This window comes from Ursus arctos, unplaced genomic scaffold (genome assembly GCF_023065955.2).
Source record: "Ursus arctos isolate Adak ecotype North America unplaced genomic scaffold, UrsArc2.0 scaffold_8, whole genome shotgun sequence".
Lineage (NCBI taxonomy): Eukaryota > Metazoa > Chordata > Mammalia > Carnivora > Ursidae > Ursus > Ursus arctos.
Window position 1 is genome coordinate 60,767,547 of NW_026623100.1, and position 13,407 is coordinate 60,780,953.

Sequence of the window (13,407 nt, forward strand, 5' to 3'; positions counted from 1 at the left end):
AGCGAGAGAGGGAACACAAGCAGGGGGAGTGGGAGAGGAAGAAGCAGGCTCCCAGCAGTGGAGCCTGATGTGGGGCTCGATCCCAGAAAGTGGGGATCACGCCCTGAGCCGAAGGCAGACGCTTAACGACTGAGCCACCCAGGTGCCCCCAGATTTAGAGACTTGATCAGATTTAGGTTTTTTGTTTTTGTTTTTGTCAAGAAGTAGAGAATGCCTGGTTGTCTCTTTTTGGTGATACAGGTAGCCATTTGTGGTCATTGTTTAGATTGAATAATTCATTAGGACTTGCAAAGTGGTTACATTTTTTAATCATTCTGCCTTTATTTATTATTTGTAATATTTCTCTAAGAGGACACTTCCTATTCTCAGTTACTTGATTACTTGAAGGAACAGTTCACTTAGAACAAGTAGGATAAGTAATGCTTGATCCTTTTCCTTTATTTTCCAGTTATCAAAATAATGTGTTGGTTCTCTAGCATTAGGATAAAAGGCATCTTTGGATGAAGGTAACCAGCAAAAAAAAATTTTTTTTCAAGTGTCACTGTGAACTTCTAGACTTAAAAGATGCTCAAATTGTCCCATCCTTAGCCAGTGGGAACCTCTTTAAGCTGGTTTTTGAGTCTAGACATGACCCTAATAGTCTTTGATAGCTTTCTTGCATTCTGGTGTCTAGAAAAACACAACCAATGGGATATGTACATATATATAAACAGATTTAATATAGTGAATTTGCTTATGAATTTTAGAGACTCATAAGTTATCTGCGGTGGTCAAGTTGGAGGCCCAGGAACTAATGTAGTTCCAGTCCAGCTCAGGACTCAGGAAGAGCCAGTGTTTAGGTTTGAGTCTGAAGGAATGAAAACAAAAACAAAAACAAAAAAACCAGTGTACCAGCTTGAAGTCTGTCAGGCAGGAGGAATTCCCTCTTACTTGTGAGAGAGCCCAGCTTTTTTGTTCAGTTCTGGCCTTTAGTTGATTGGATAGGGCTCATACCCACATCAGGGAGGGCTGGGAGGGCAATTTGTTTTACTCAGTCTACAAACTCAAATGTTAATCTCATCCAGAAACACCCTGACAGACACACCCAGAATAGTTTTTGACCAAATATCTGGGCGCTCTGTGACTCCGTCAAGATGACATACGAAATTAACCATCACATCTGGTATAAGATGTTCCAGACTCATTTTACATTTCTGCCCCAGATGTACAATCTGCCATTTTTCCAAGGAGCCCCAATCTTTACTGTCTTAAACAAAATCAAAGTATCAAAGTCTTATAAATAATGTTGGCAATTAATAAATGAACTCTGATGATTCTTTTGATGGTGAAAATACATTGAGATTCATATTTTTCAAAGCTTTACTTTAAAAGGCTTTGTTTTGGGATTTTTTTAATCAATAAAGGTATAATTTCTGAAAAGTCATTAAATTATCTTACATAGTACCTGATTTTCTTATTTCTTCTCTCACTTTTGGGAAAGAGGTTCTTGGTGTCTGCTCTGTCACTCCTTTTTTTTTTTTTTTTTTTTTTTAAGATTTTACTTATTTATTTGACAGAGAGACAGGCAGCAAGAGAGGGAACACAAGCAGGGGGAGTGGGAGAGGAAGAAGCAGGCTCCCAGTGGAGGAGCCCGATGTGGGGCTCCATCCCAGGACTCTGGGATCACGCCCTGAGCCAAAGGCAGACGCTTAATGACCAAGCCACCCAGGCGCCCCTGCTCTGTCACTCCTATGTTGATCTTTCTACTTTTTCTTCCTTCCTTCCTTCCTTCCTTCCTTCCTTCCTTCCTTCCTTCCTTCCCTCCCTCCCTCTTTCCTCCCTCCCTCCCTCCCTCCCTCTATGCCCAATAGGGTGCTTGAACTCATGACCTGAGATCAAGAATCGCTTGCTCTGCTGACTGAACCAGCTGGGTGCCCTCTATGTTGATCTTTCTTAAGTTTCTGATACAACACTCAAGGAAGCATAGAATGAAAGCTGATATACCCCAGAGCTATACCTAGTAAAGTGCATATAAGTGATTGATAAGTATCTTTAAGCATCAATCTAAATAATTCTAGGTGCCTGGGTGGCTCAGTTGGTAGAACATGTGACTCTTGATCTCGGGATTGTGAGTTTGAGTCCCATATGGGGTGTGACAATTACTTAAAAATAAATAAAAACTTAAAAAAATTAGTTCTACCTGTTATTATGTTATAGTAACCTAGAATTACAGACATAATTGAGTTTACCCTCTTCATTTTATAGAAAGGGAAACTGAAGCCTTGATCTGTGGGAATATTAGTGCTATAACCTGGATCACTTACTTTTTAGAGTAGGCAATGTACTGAGTAGGACAACGTCACAGCTCAGAGACAGATTGGTGTGGCTCAGAATCTTGGCATTGCCATTTACTGGCTATATAAATGTGAGGAAACTGTTTTTCTTGTTTATTTGTAAGCTGGAAATAATAATAACTATATCATGGGATTGCTATGACAGTTAACCAAGAATAACATTTTAAGGAACCCAGTACTGTTCCTGTCGTAATTATAGGTACACTGTAAATTCTGGCTGTTCTTAGGACACCTGGGTGGCTCAGTCAGTTAAGCATCTGCCTTCGGCTCAGGTCATGATCTCAGGGTCCTGGGATTGAGTCCCACATTGGGCTCCTTGCTCAGCAGGGAGCCTGCTTCTCCCTCTCCCTCTGCTCGCTGCTTCCCTGCTTGTGCTTGCTCTCTGTCCAAAAAAAAAATAAAAAAAATAAAAAAAAATCTTTAAATTCTGGCTGGTCCTGTCCTCCAGTTTGCAGTTCTTTCTGCCATATTATTACCTCCTTTTAAAATTGAACATCAACTATATCTAAAGTAGCTGAAAACTGTATTTTTGTTGTATTTTTTTTTTTTTTACCATGTTCATATTATTCGTTTAGCAGATTTTTTTCTTTAATAGAATAGAAGAAGTTAGTCTGGTCCCTCTCTGAATTTTTCTGGATGACAGTTAATGAACTTCAAATTGAGATTTTACTTTTCATTCTGAAGTACTTATCCAAAATAACTTTTTGTTGTTATATCCCTATTTATCATAATTATTGAATATTAAACACAAATGTTTTAAATAATACTTTTTGTCATCAAGGTAGAATATAATCATGTTCATGCTTGAATTCTGCTGCAGCAAACAGGATAGTTTAGAAAGGCTATAATTAATAGATGTTTAAAGTTGCTTTGATGTTCTTAGATGAAAGCTTGGCTACTAATACACAAGGCTAGTATTTTAAATTATCACTCCCTTGTTAACATGAACTATTGGCTTGAGTTCTATAGAACTAGCTACAGGATTGTTAATGTGTAAATCATGTTTAATGTGAATGTGTAGAGAAAATCTTAGAAACTATCTTTCAAAAAACACACTCTCATATTCATGTTGGTTGCTATCTATTTGGATACAATTCCAAAAGCATACTTGAATGTTGACTTTCCCATGACAGTAATAGATGACTTTCTTCTTTGGGAGGTATAAAAGTATGATTGCTAATGCCTATGGTTCTATTTCATAAAGTGAGTGAATTGATGTATTTGAGGTGTTGGAGACTTCAGATTGGGAGACCTAGAGACCTTTTTTTAATCAAAAAGAGGCAATGATAGCAGCTTTCAGCTCTTCTTGGAGTGGGTTTCATTATCTTGTAGTTTCTCTGGTCTCTCAGTACTTGTAAATTTAATTTTTACCCCCAGTACTGAAAACTAATTGCTCTCAGGTTTCTGATTTCTCATAATCACCAAATACATTGATTAGCATTTTCTCTGTTCTCATTGTGTTCATTCATTGCAGTACATCAAATTCTTTTTTTTTTTTTTTTAAGATTTTATTTTTATTTATTTGACAGAGATAGAGACAGCCAGCGAGAGAGGGAACACAAGCAGGGGGAGCGGGAGAGGAAGAAGCAGGCTCATAGCGGAGGAGCCTGATGTGGGGCTCGATCCCCTAACGCCGGGATCACGCCCTGAGCCGAAGGCAGATGCTCAACCGCTGTGCCACCCAGGCGCCCCAATCTTGAATATCTTATCTCTTTGCTTTCCTTCTCCTGTATTTTCCATCTGCTTCTTGAGCTGCACCTCATTTCCCTCTCTCACGGACTCAACTTCTTACTCGCATGCTGAAGTGCCTGTATCTGAAGACACACTTTAAACAGTTATGCTGTCATCATCAGTCTGTGCGCACTCAGATGGCTCAGCCATTCTCAACTTTCACCACTAGTTAAATGACTGAAATCTTTGTTTCTGTCATTCATCCCTTTTTCTGCACTTAAGGCTCTTATTCTTTAACAGCTCGACATCTTACCTAGTTGCCTTACTGTCTCCTAAAACTTGCAGTGTGTCCAGGTCAAAGTCTTCATCTTAGAACAGATTTCATGCTTGTCCTTAATTGTCATTGGTATTGGTACTATCATTTATCTTGCCCCCAGGTTTAGTCATCACTGACTCTTTCACTCACCTGTCCAGTTGATGTTGGTACAAAGTTCTACAAATTCAAATTTTGCTTAATATACTTTGGGAAATACTAGCTTGTAGAGTTAAGATTGATTGAGTGGTTGTCTTTCTGTCTGTCAGTCAAATTGGCCTAAGTGTAGAGGGATTTGGGAAGGAGTCTTTTCTTTTCTTTTCTTTTCTTTTCTTTTCTTTTCTTTTCTTTTCTTTTCTTTCTTTTCTATGTTTCTTGATTTTATTTATTTATTTGACAGAGAGACAGCCAGTGAGAGAGGGAACACAAACAGGGGGAGTGGGAGAGGAAGAAGCAGGCTCCCAGCGGAGGAGCCTGATGTGGGTCTCGATCCCAGAACGTCGGGATCACATCCTGAGCTGAAGGCAGACGCTTAACAACCGAGCCACCCAGGCGCCCCAGGAGTTTTTGTTTCTTTAGTAGAATTTTTCTGGTGGCTGTGGTTTAAAAGAAGGTGCCAGTGACATTGTTTAAGGTCTCTTAAAGATACTAGTACTTGAATATGGCTGAGGCTTTCAGGATTTTTCTTTTTTTTTTTTTTTTAAGATTTTATTTATTTATTCGACAGAGAGACAGCCAGCGAGAGAGGGAACACAAGCAGGGGGGAGTGGGAGAGGAAGAAGCAGGCTCACAGCGGAGTAGCCTGATGTAGGGCTCGATCCCACAACGCCGGGATCACGCCCTGAGCCAAAGGCAGACACCCAACCACTGTGCCACCTAGGCGCCCCTTTCAGGATTTTTCTGATATGATCTTCTGGGAATGGGAGAGGTCCCACCTGGGTTAAAACCCAAGTATTTATTCTTCCTTCTGGGAAGCTTTTACATTGAAACGTTTGCTTTAGTGATAGTTAAGTGAAGACAGTCCAAACGGATATGAAAAGGGTTTGGCAGAGTAGATGCACGCATATAACTCAACTTCCATGTTTAACCACATCCTTTAGTTTTCAAACTTGGTTTTGCTCCTAAATTATCCATCTGTGAACTCCTTGGAAAGCCTTTTATCTTAGTAGCTGTTATGCCTGACTACCTTTTTCTTTTCTGTATATCTGATACCTGGCATACCCATCTCAGTCCACATTAGGCATATTTTCTTGGCTAGTTATCAAGGAAGAACTTGCCGAGATTCTTTTTGTTTACATCTTATGATTGCAAAATCAGAAACATAATTCTTTAGACGGATGAGCTGGCACATGCATTACCAATGGTTAGTGAAAAGAAAACAGGCCTCAAACATGCCATAACAAAAGCACAAAAACAAAAATTGCATTAGATTATAGTTAATTACTTCAAAAAGCAAATTGGCTTCTCTATATTATCTGATAAATGATTGCTGAAAAAGTCAGAGTGGAACATTACTTGTCCCTTGGTGGACAAGTAAAACAAAACAAAACAAAACAAAACTGTTGAAACTATTACATTTTACATATTACATAAAGAAAGATACTAATAAGGTGTTTTAATGTCCTCTTTTCTAGATCATTCTTGTCTAGAATGTTTTCTTGTTGTCTGATTATATCTACCAGAAATTTGGTGATGGACATCACACTTAGGGAAGTGATGTAGGAAGGGGGAACCCCCTTTTGATAGTAGGGAAATCTTGTCAGATTGGTCTGTATGTGGGGCGCCTAGGTGGCACAGCGGTTAAGCGTCTGCCTTCGGCTCAGGGCGTGATCTCAGCGTTCTGGGATCGAGCCCCACATCAGGCTCCTCCGCTATGAGTCTGCTTCTTTCTCTCCCACTCCCCCTGCTTGTGTTCCCTCTCTCGCTGGCTGTCTCTCTCTGTCAAATAAATAAATAAAATCTTTAAAAAAAAAAAAAGATTGGTCTGTATGTATCTTAATACTTTAATGTATATTTTATTGGTCAAATAGCAATTTTCAACAGTTGGGTTTTGTGTAACTTAGATTATTAATATAGGTATTGTCTTAGGTCTAACAATGATTTGTTAGTTGGGTTTAGCATTTAGAGGCTTTTTTTTCCATGTCAATTAAAGAGATGTCTGTAGCATCAATTTTTTTTTTTTTTTAAACAGTCTCCACACCCAACCTGGGTCTCAGACCCATGATCCCAAGACCAAGAGTTGCACGCTCCACTGACTGAGCCAGCCAGGTTCCCCATACAGCATCATTTTTTTAAAAATTATTTTTAATTGAAGTGTAGTTGACATATAATATTAGTTTTAGGTGTGCCACATACATTAAGTGTATGACAATAATATTGACTATATTCCCTGTGATGTACTTTTCATGACTTCTTTATTTATAATTGGAAGTTTGTACGTCTAATCCTCTCCACCCATCTTGCCCATCCCATCACTTCTCTCCCCTTTAGCAACACCAGTTTGTTCTCTGTATTTAGAAGTCTGTTTCTCTTTTGTTGTTGCTGTCTCTTCATTTGTTTTGTTTTTTAGATTCTACATATAAGGGAATTGATAAGTTATGTGTTTTTCTGTCTGGAGTATTTCACTTAGCATAATACCGTCTAGGTCTATCATGTTGCCGTGAATGTCAGGATTTCATTCTTTTTTGTTTTTTTGTTTAAGATTTATTTATTTTTTTGTGGTGTGCCTGGGTGGCTCAGTCGTTAAGAGTCTGCCTTTGGCTCAGGGAGTGATCCCAGGGTCTTGGGATCAAGCCCCACATGGGGCTCACTGCTCCGCTGGGAGCCTGCTTCTTCCTCTCCCACTCCCCCCTGCTTGTGTTCCCTCTCTCACTGGCTGTCTCTCTCTCTGTCAAAGAAATAAATAAAATCTTAAAAAAAAAAAAGATTTATTTATTTATTTTTTTGATTGAGAGAAAGAAAGAAAGGGGGAGAGAGGATGAGGGGCAGGGAGAGTTTTAAGCAGACTCCACGCTAAGTGCGGAGACCAACGTGGGGCTCGATCTCATGTCCCTGAGATCACAACCTGAGCTGAAACCAAGAGTCAGATGCCTAACTGACTGTGCCACCCAGGCATCCCATTTCATTTTTCATTTAATGGCTGAGTATTATTCCACTGTGTATACATACCATGTTTTCTTTATCCATTCAATGGTTAATGGAGCTTAACTTGCTTCTGTATCTTGGTGCAGCATCATTGTTTATGACTTCATGGTATTCTATTATACAACTGCACCATTGTTTTTTATACTTAATATTTGGATATACTTAATATTTGGATATGTACATAGTAGAAAGTATGAAAGATACAGAAAAGTACACAATGAAAAGTAAAGCTTCCCTCTACTCTTAGTTCCCTTGTCAGGATGCAGTCACTATTATCCATTTCTTTTGTGTTGGTCCAGAGATATTTTACATAAATACAAACCAGTACATAATCATGAATATGCACATACAAAATGACAGCATATTGTACGTCTTATTCTATACAATGCTTTCTTTTTCTTCTTAATTTAAGAGATCTTCCATAGGGAGTCACAAAAATGTCCATCAGTGTTTAACATTTGCTTAATCTTCTACTTTATAGATCTACTATAATATTTAACCAGGCTTTTTTTTGGGAGGGGGGTGGACACTTAGATTGTTTCAGGTCTATTGTTCTATCAGTTCACAAATATACAGTCATAATATACATTTCATTTGGTGTAGACCACTGGGCCTGATCACTTTTTCTGGTTAAACTCTAAGTAAAAGCTCTTAGAGAAGATCTGTATTATACAGAATAAGGTGAGAATGGGGTAATGTCTGTAAATCTGTTTTGTAGTGGAAATATATGAAAAGTGAAAATTCTAACTTTTACTTTTGTCTTAAGAAACTTTAATTTTTTTGGTGAAAGAAGTGTTGGCTTGTGTGGGAAGTATAATTTATCTTAGTCCTGATTCTGTCCAATAAGGCAGACTTGGATAGATTTTCCCACAGATTATATTTTTAAATATGGTATCAAAATACCCAGATTTACTAGTATCAACTGACTGATTGTAACCCAAAGAAACATTAAAAAAAGGAAAAGAAACATACTAGCTGCAATTGGAAGAAAATGATTCCTGGTTACATATGCATTAAGGAAGTATTGTGGACCCAGTGTTAAGCATTTATATAATTTAGGGAGTTGCCTTCTTATGATTGAGGTTCATATTTCCTTACTAGAGTACTTGACTCTGTTAGAGGATAAATATGGTGTCTATCTTCCTGAAGCCTCCATTTAAGTTGCAGATAGGAGCCTGGGAGTTTTGAGATTATAGTGGTTATTGTATTGTCAGTCTGCTACATCCTCATGAATTTTTGGACTAAAACAGAGATTTAAAAGAGAATTTGAATTTGTGTATCACCTGCTTTCTAAGAATCTGAGTTTTCTTTGTTGTCAAGGTTGTTTGAGGGGAAAAGCTGGAGAGGCATTGATCCTAATGGGAGGCTACAAACACCATTAAAAATAAACTTGTGTAAATTTTAAGCAATGGGGGTCACTTATGGCTTCAAAGTAGTTTGGAGATAAAAGTTCATGCATTTATATATTGCTAATTTGTAGTTCATATAATTTTTTTTATGGTAATGAAAAATCTCTATTATAAACCTTCTAAGAGCCTGTTAGCTACATGTAGCATGGACAAATAAACTCCTTTATGGCTGTGGACCTCAAGTTTTTTTTTTTTCCTATTTTTAAAAATTAGCATATAATGCATTATTTGTTTCAGGGGTACAGGTCTCTGATTCATCAGTCTTATATAATAATACCCAGTGCTCATTACAACATATACGCTCCCCAATGTCCATCACCCAGTTACCCTATCCCCCCACCCGCCTCCCCTCCAGCAACCCTCAGTTTGTTTCCTGAGTCTCTTATGGTTTGTCTCCCTCTCTGGTTTCATCTGGTTTCATTTTTTCCTCTCTTCCTCTATGATCCTCTGCCTGTTTCTTAAATTCCAAGTATCAGGGAGATCATATGATAATTGTCTTTCTCTGATTGACTTATTTCACTTAGCATAATACCCTCTAGTTCCATCCATGTTCACATTTTAATACTAGTATCAGAGTCACCTGGACAGCTTGTTAAAAAAGCTTGTTTAAAAAACGGTCACCATCTCCAGAGATTGTGATGACAGTAGCTCTGTGGTAAGAACTAGAGATCTGTTCCTTAAATAAACACATCAGATGATTCTGACCTCTTGACTGTTGTTGGAGGAGCCCCATTAGTTAAAAAATTTAATGGTAGGAGCATATCAAAATCTTCAGGATTGTAATTTAAAACAGCAGCATGATGCAGCAGAATAGGCTTGATTTTGAATTTGACTTGTCTTCTGTAAAGACCTATAGATAGTAGTTGTTTGCTAAATATTGGTAATGGGAAACTTGTGGCTGGCAAGAATCATGTTGCTATTCCATGGTCCAAGTAGAAAATACATATCTCAGAAGCCAAAAATACATTTTTGTTAGAAGTTAAATTGCTTTGGTTGAAGAAATAAAATATTTGATTTTTCAAATGCCAGATATAAGGGGTCATTAGATTTTAATTTTTATCAAGTGGGATAATGGGCTAAATTACTTTCTCTTTCAAAATATTATTTTGATGAGAGTGGTGAGGTTATGGTGAAACAGGCATTGTCATACATGGTGCATAATTATGAATGGATGCAATTTTGGATAGCATTTTGAATCTATGTTTTGAAATCTTAAAACAGCTCATACTGATTTACATAGTAATTCCATTTCTGAGAATCTCAAAAGTAAAAAAATTTAAATATGAAATAGAGACACGTACTATAGAATTTTTTATAATAGTACAAATAATTGGAAATGATCTAAGCATCTTATGTTGGAGAGATACTTAAGGAAGAAGTGATCCATTCACACAAGGAAATACTGTTTAGCCATAAAATGCCTTTAAAGGGCTCATAATATAGGGAGATGCTTATGCTATAATGTTAACATGTAAATAAAAGCAGGTTACAGAATTGTAGATCATTTTAAGACTTATAAGGAAATTTGGAAAATATAAATTTTCAGATTTTTATAATTGTGGGATTATTGGTTTTCCCCTCATAATATGCATTTCCCCAATTTTCTATATTTTACATATTTTTATAACAAAAATAGCAAACAAAAATCAATATTTTGATCCTGAAAAATGAGTTTACATAAGCTACTACAGCCAGGCACTATCAAGGGATTTAGTCATATCATTTAATAGGGATAGGGAATTTGCTTATAAACAGAGAATAGGAGTAGGAAAAGAGAATCCAAATTAATGGACTATCAATGGGATCACTGCTAAACCTGTTTAGACCAGACTACAGTTTTGTAAGTGACCTGAAGGGAGAAATACAGTGTGATCCTCCAAATTTGCAACCCTTTTAGATATGAAATGCCAGTGAAATTGGTATTAACTTTTGAAAATTTTGAGAAACTGTATATGAGTGGGCAGAAGAGTGGTAAGTGATTTCCAGTGGGACAATTGTAAGAATTGGTTGGTATAAACTAAAAGTTATTCATAGGACAATTAATTGCCCCTACGCAATGGTATTCTGAACTACAGAGTTTAACCAAAAAATGTAAATAAATTCTTAAAATGTTTAAATAAATTGGTGGGTAATAAGGAATCCAAGATATTTGGATTTGGCCTGCCTTTGAGGTTTTTGTCAAGGAGAACAATCAGTGTTCTTCACAGCAAAGGTTTTTTGGGGAGGGTTGATTCAGTAATGCTCTGGATAGTTTTGGGTTAGATTCAGTGTGACAATTTTTGTGGTTCTAAGAGCATGTTCTTTTCTGTATGAGGAGTCCTATCACAGATACATAAAAACAAATAGTATCCCTTGAGATGTATCTGAAAATAAGATATTAAGTTTTATAAATAGCACAGCAATAAATTTTAGGTATGTGATCACAGTACAGCATCGATAAAGAGAGAAAGAATTTGGGGAGAACTGCCGAAATATTACTTTTAAAATTAAGTGAGGTTATTATAGTTGATAAGGCTTCTCAAACACTTTTCAATGTAGTGAGAAGCAGTGGTCTCAAATGCTGGTTTTTGACGAATTTTTTGCTGTTCTTCATTGAAATGAATATCAGAACATTGTAGTAAGTGTAGTTTATAGTGCCTACTGTATTTCATCAATTTTAAGGTGTATATTTTCCCACATTTTAACATTTCTGAAATTGAGATATTTTGTAATCATTGGCTCCTAAACATCATTGTTGGTTGTGAAATAGTTGCCACTGTCTACATATATGTGAACTCAAGAATTAACCCTGCTTGTATGACTAGACAACTGCAACCCATTGATGTTACTTAATGTACTGTTTAAGGACCGTTTATGGAAGAGATTACCATTCCTGAGTTGCCTTCTGGAACCCGTGGTTAGTTACATCTTCTGGTGACCCTTTTTGTAAGATCAAGAAATATATGGCATGGGAACTTGTATAGTCAGTTGCTTGGATGAGAGTCCCAGAGGCAATAGAACACTTTTATTTATTTATTTACTTACTTATAAAGATTTTATTTATTTGAGAGAGAGAGCATGCACAAGCAGTGGGGAGGGTCAGAGGGACCCACTGAGCAGGGAGCCTGATGTGGTGCTTGATCTCAGGACCCTGAGATCATGACCTGAGCCAAAGGCAGATGCTCAACCGACTGAGCCACCCAGGTGCCCCTAGAGGAACACTTTTAAAAGAAATATTGCATCACTAATTCTCTAAATGGTACAGAGGATGATTTTATGGAAAAAGAAAGAGTACCAATGACTGTGAGTTAAAAAGCAATTTAGATATCAGATTGTGAATTTGAAGACATTTTTCAGAATCTCTTTTTTTATTATTATGTTCAATTAGCCGGCGTATAGTACATCATTAATTTTTGATGTAGTGTTCAGCAATTCATTAGTTGCATATAACACCCAGTGCTCATTACCACACGTGCCCTCCTTAGTACCAAGAATAATTTGAATTTATTTTGCTTTTTAAAATATAAACATGAGTATCATAATTAATGTCTAAATAAGTTTAAAAGAGCTTTTCCAACAAATAAAAAATAAAAAATTCAAAGTGATAAGTAGGCATATGTCCTAGCTTAATTCGGAGGTTTTTGTCTTTCTTAGTACATAAAATAATGGTGCACATTGATACTGCTGGTATCTTGGAGTCAATGAAATGTAGTTAATTCATTCAGTTTAAAGGACTGAGATTATCTTAAAATTGTACTCATTTTTTGGTGTTATTTATTTTATGAAGTCATGGTGATCATAGATAAATGGTTGGTATGTTTTAAGTGTCCTTTCTTAGTAAAATAAAAAAGTGGCACCCCATGTTGGTTCCCCCCATTTTTTGGGAAATTTTATTGGCCTGTGAAATTCAGAGATCCAGCAGCCACTGTTATAAAAAGTATAGCATAAATTATTTATTTATTTATTTATTTATATAATAAATAAATCTTATTATATAAAATACATATTTATTAAAGATTTTATTTTAATTTATTTATATAAATAAATAAAATTAAAGATTTTATTTATTAATTAGAGCACAAGCAGGAGGAGCGGCAGGCAGAGGGAGAGGGCAAAGCAGACTGCTTGCTGAGCAGAGAGCCCAACAGGGGGCTCGATCCCAGGACCCGCGGATCATGACGTGAGCTGAAGGCAGATACTTAACTGTGACTGAGCCAGCCAGGTGCCCCTATCTTAATATTTTCGACTACAGGTTAATTTTTTTAATTTGAACAGGTTTCACAGAATGGTTGCCAACAAAATACTAGGTGCTGACAGCGTGCTTTTGTTTTAATTTGTATTTTTTGCTTCTGCTTTGTCTCTTGTTACTTTGCCTTAACATATCCCATGGAATTAAGTTTACTGTGTTAATAGGTACCACTTAAAAAGAATGGTAAAAAAAATTATGGCTGTTGGTCATTCTTTATGTATGAGGGATACTTTGAGCAACACTGGAAGGCTCTTCTCACCAAAAATGTCTCTTTTTTAGCTTGTCTGAGATTTTTATCTTTCAGCCATT

The 13,407-nt window shown here is 36.8% G+C and overlaps 1 protein-coding gene across 3 annotated transcripts in view; it reads left to right on the forward strand.

Annotated features, from left to right (window-relative positions):
• Nucleotides 1–13,407, forward strand: part of MEMO1 (mediator of cell motility 1) — a 126,867-nt gene that overhangs the window by 36,438 nt on the left and 77,022 nt on the right. The window lies entirely within an intron of this gene.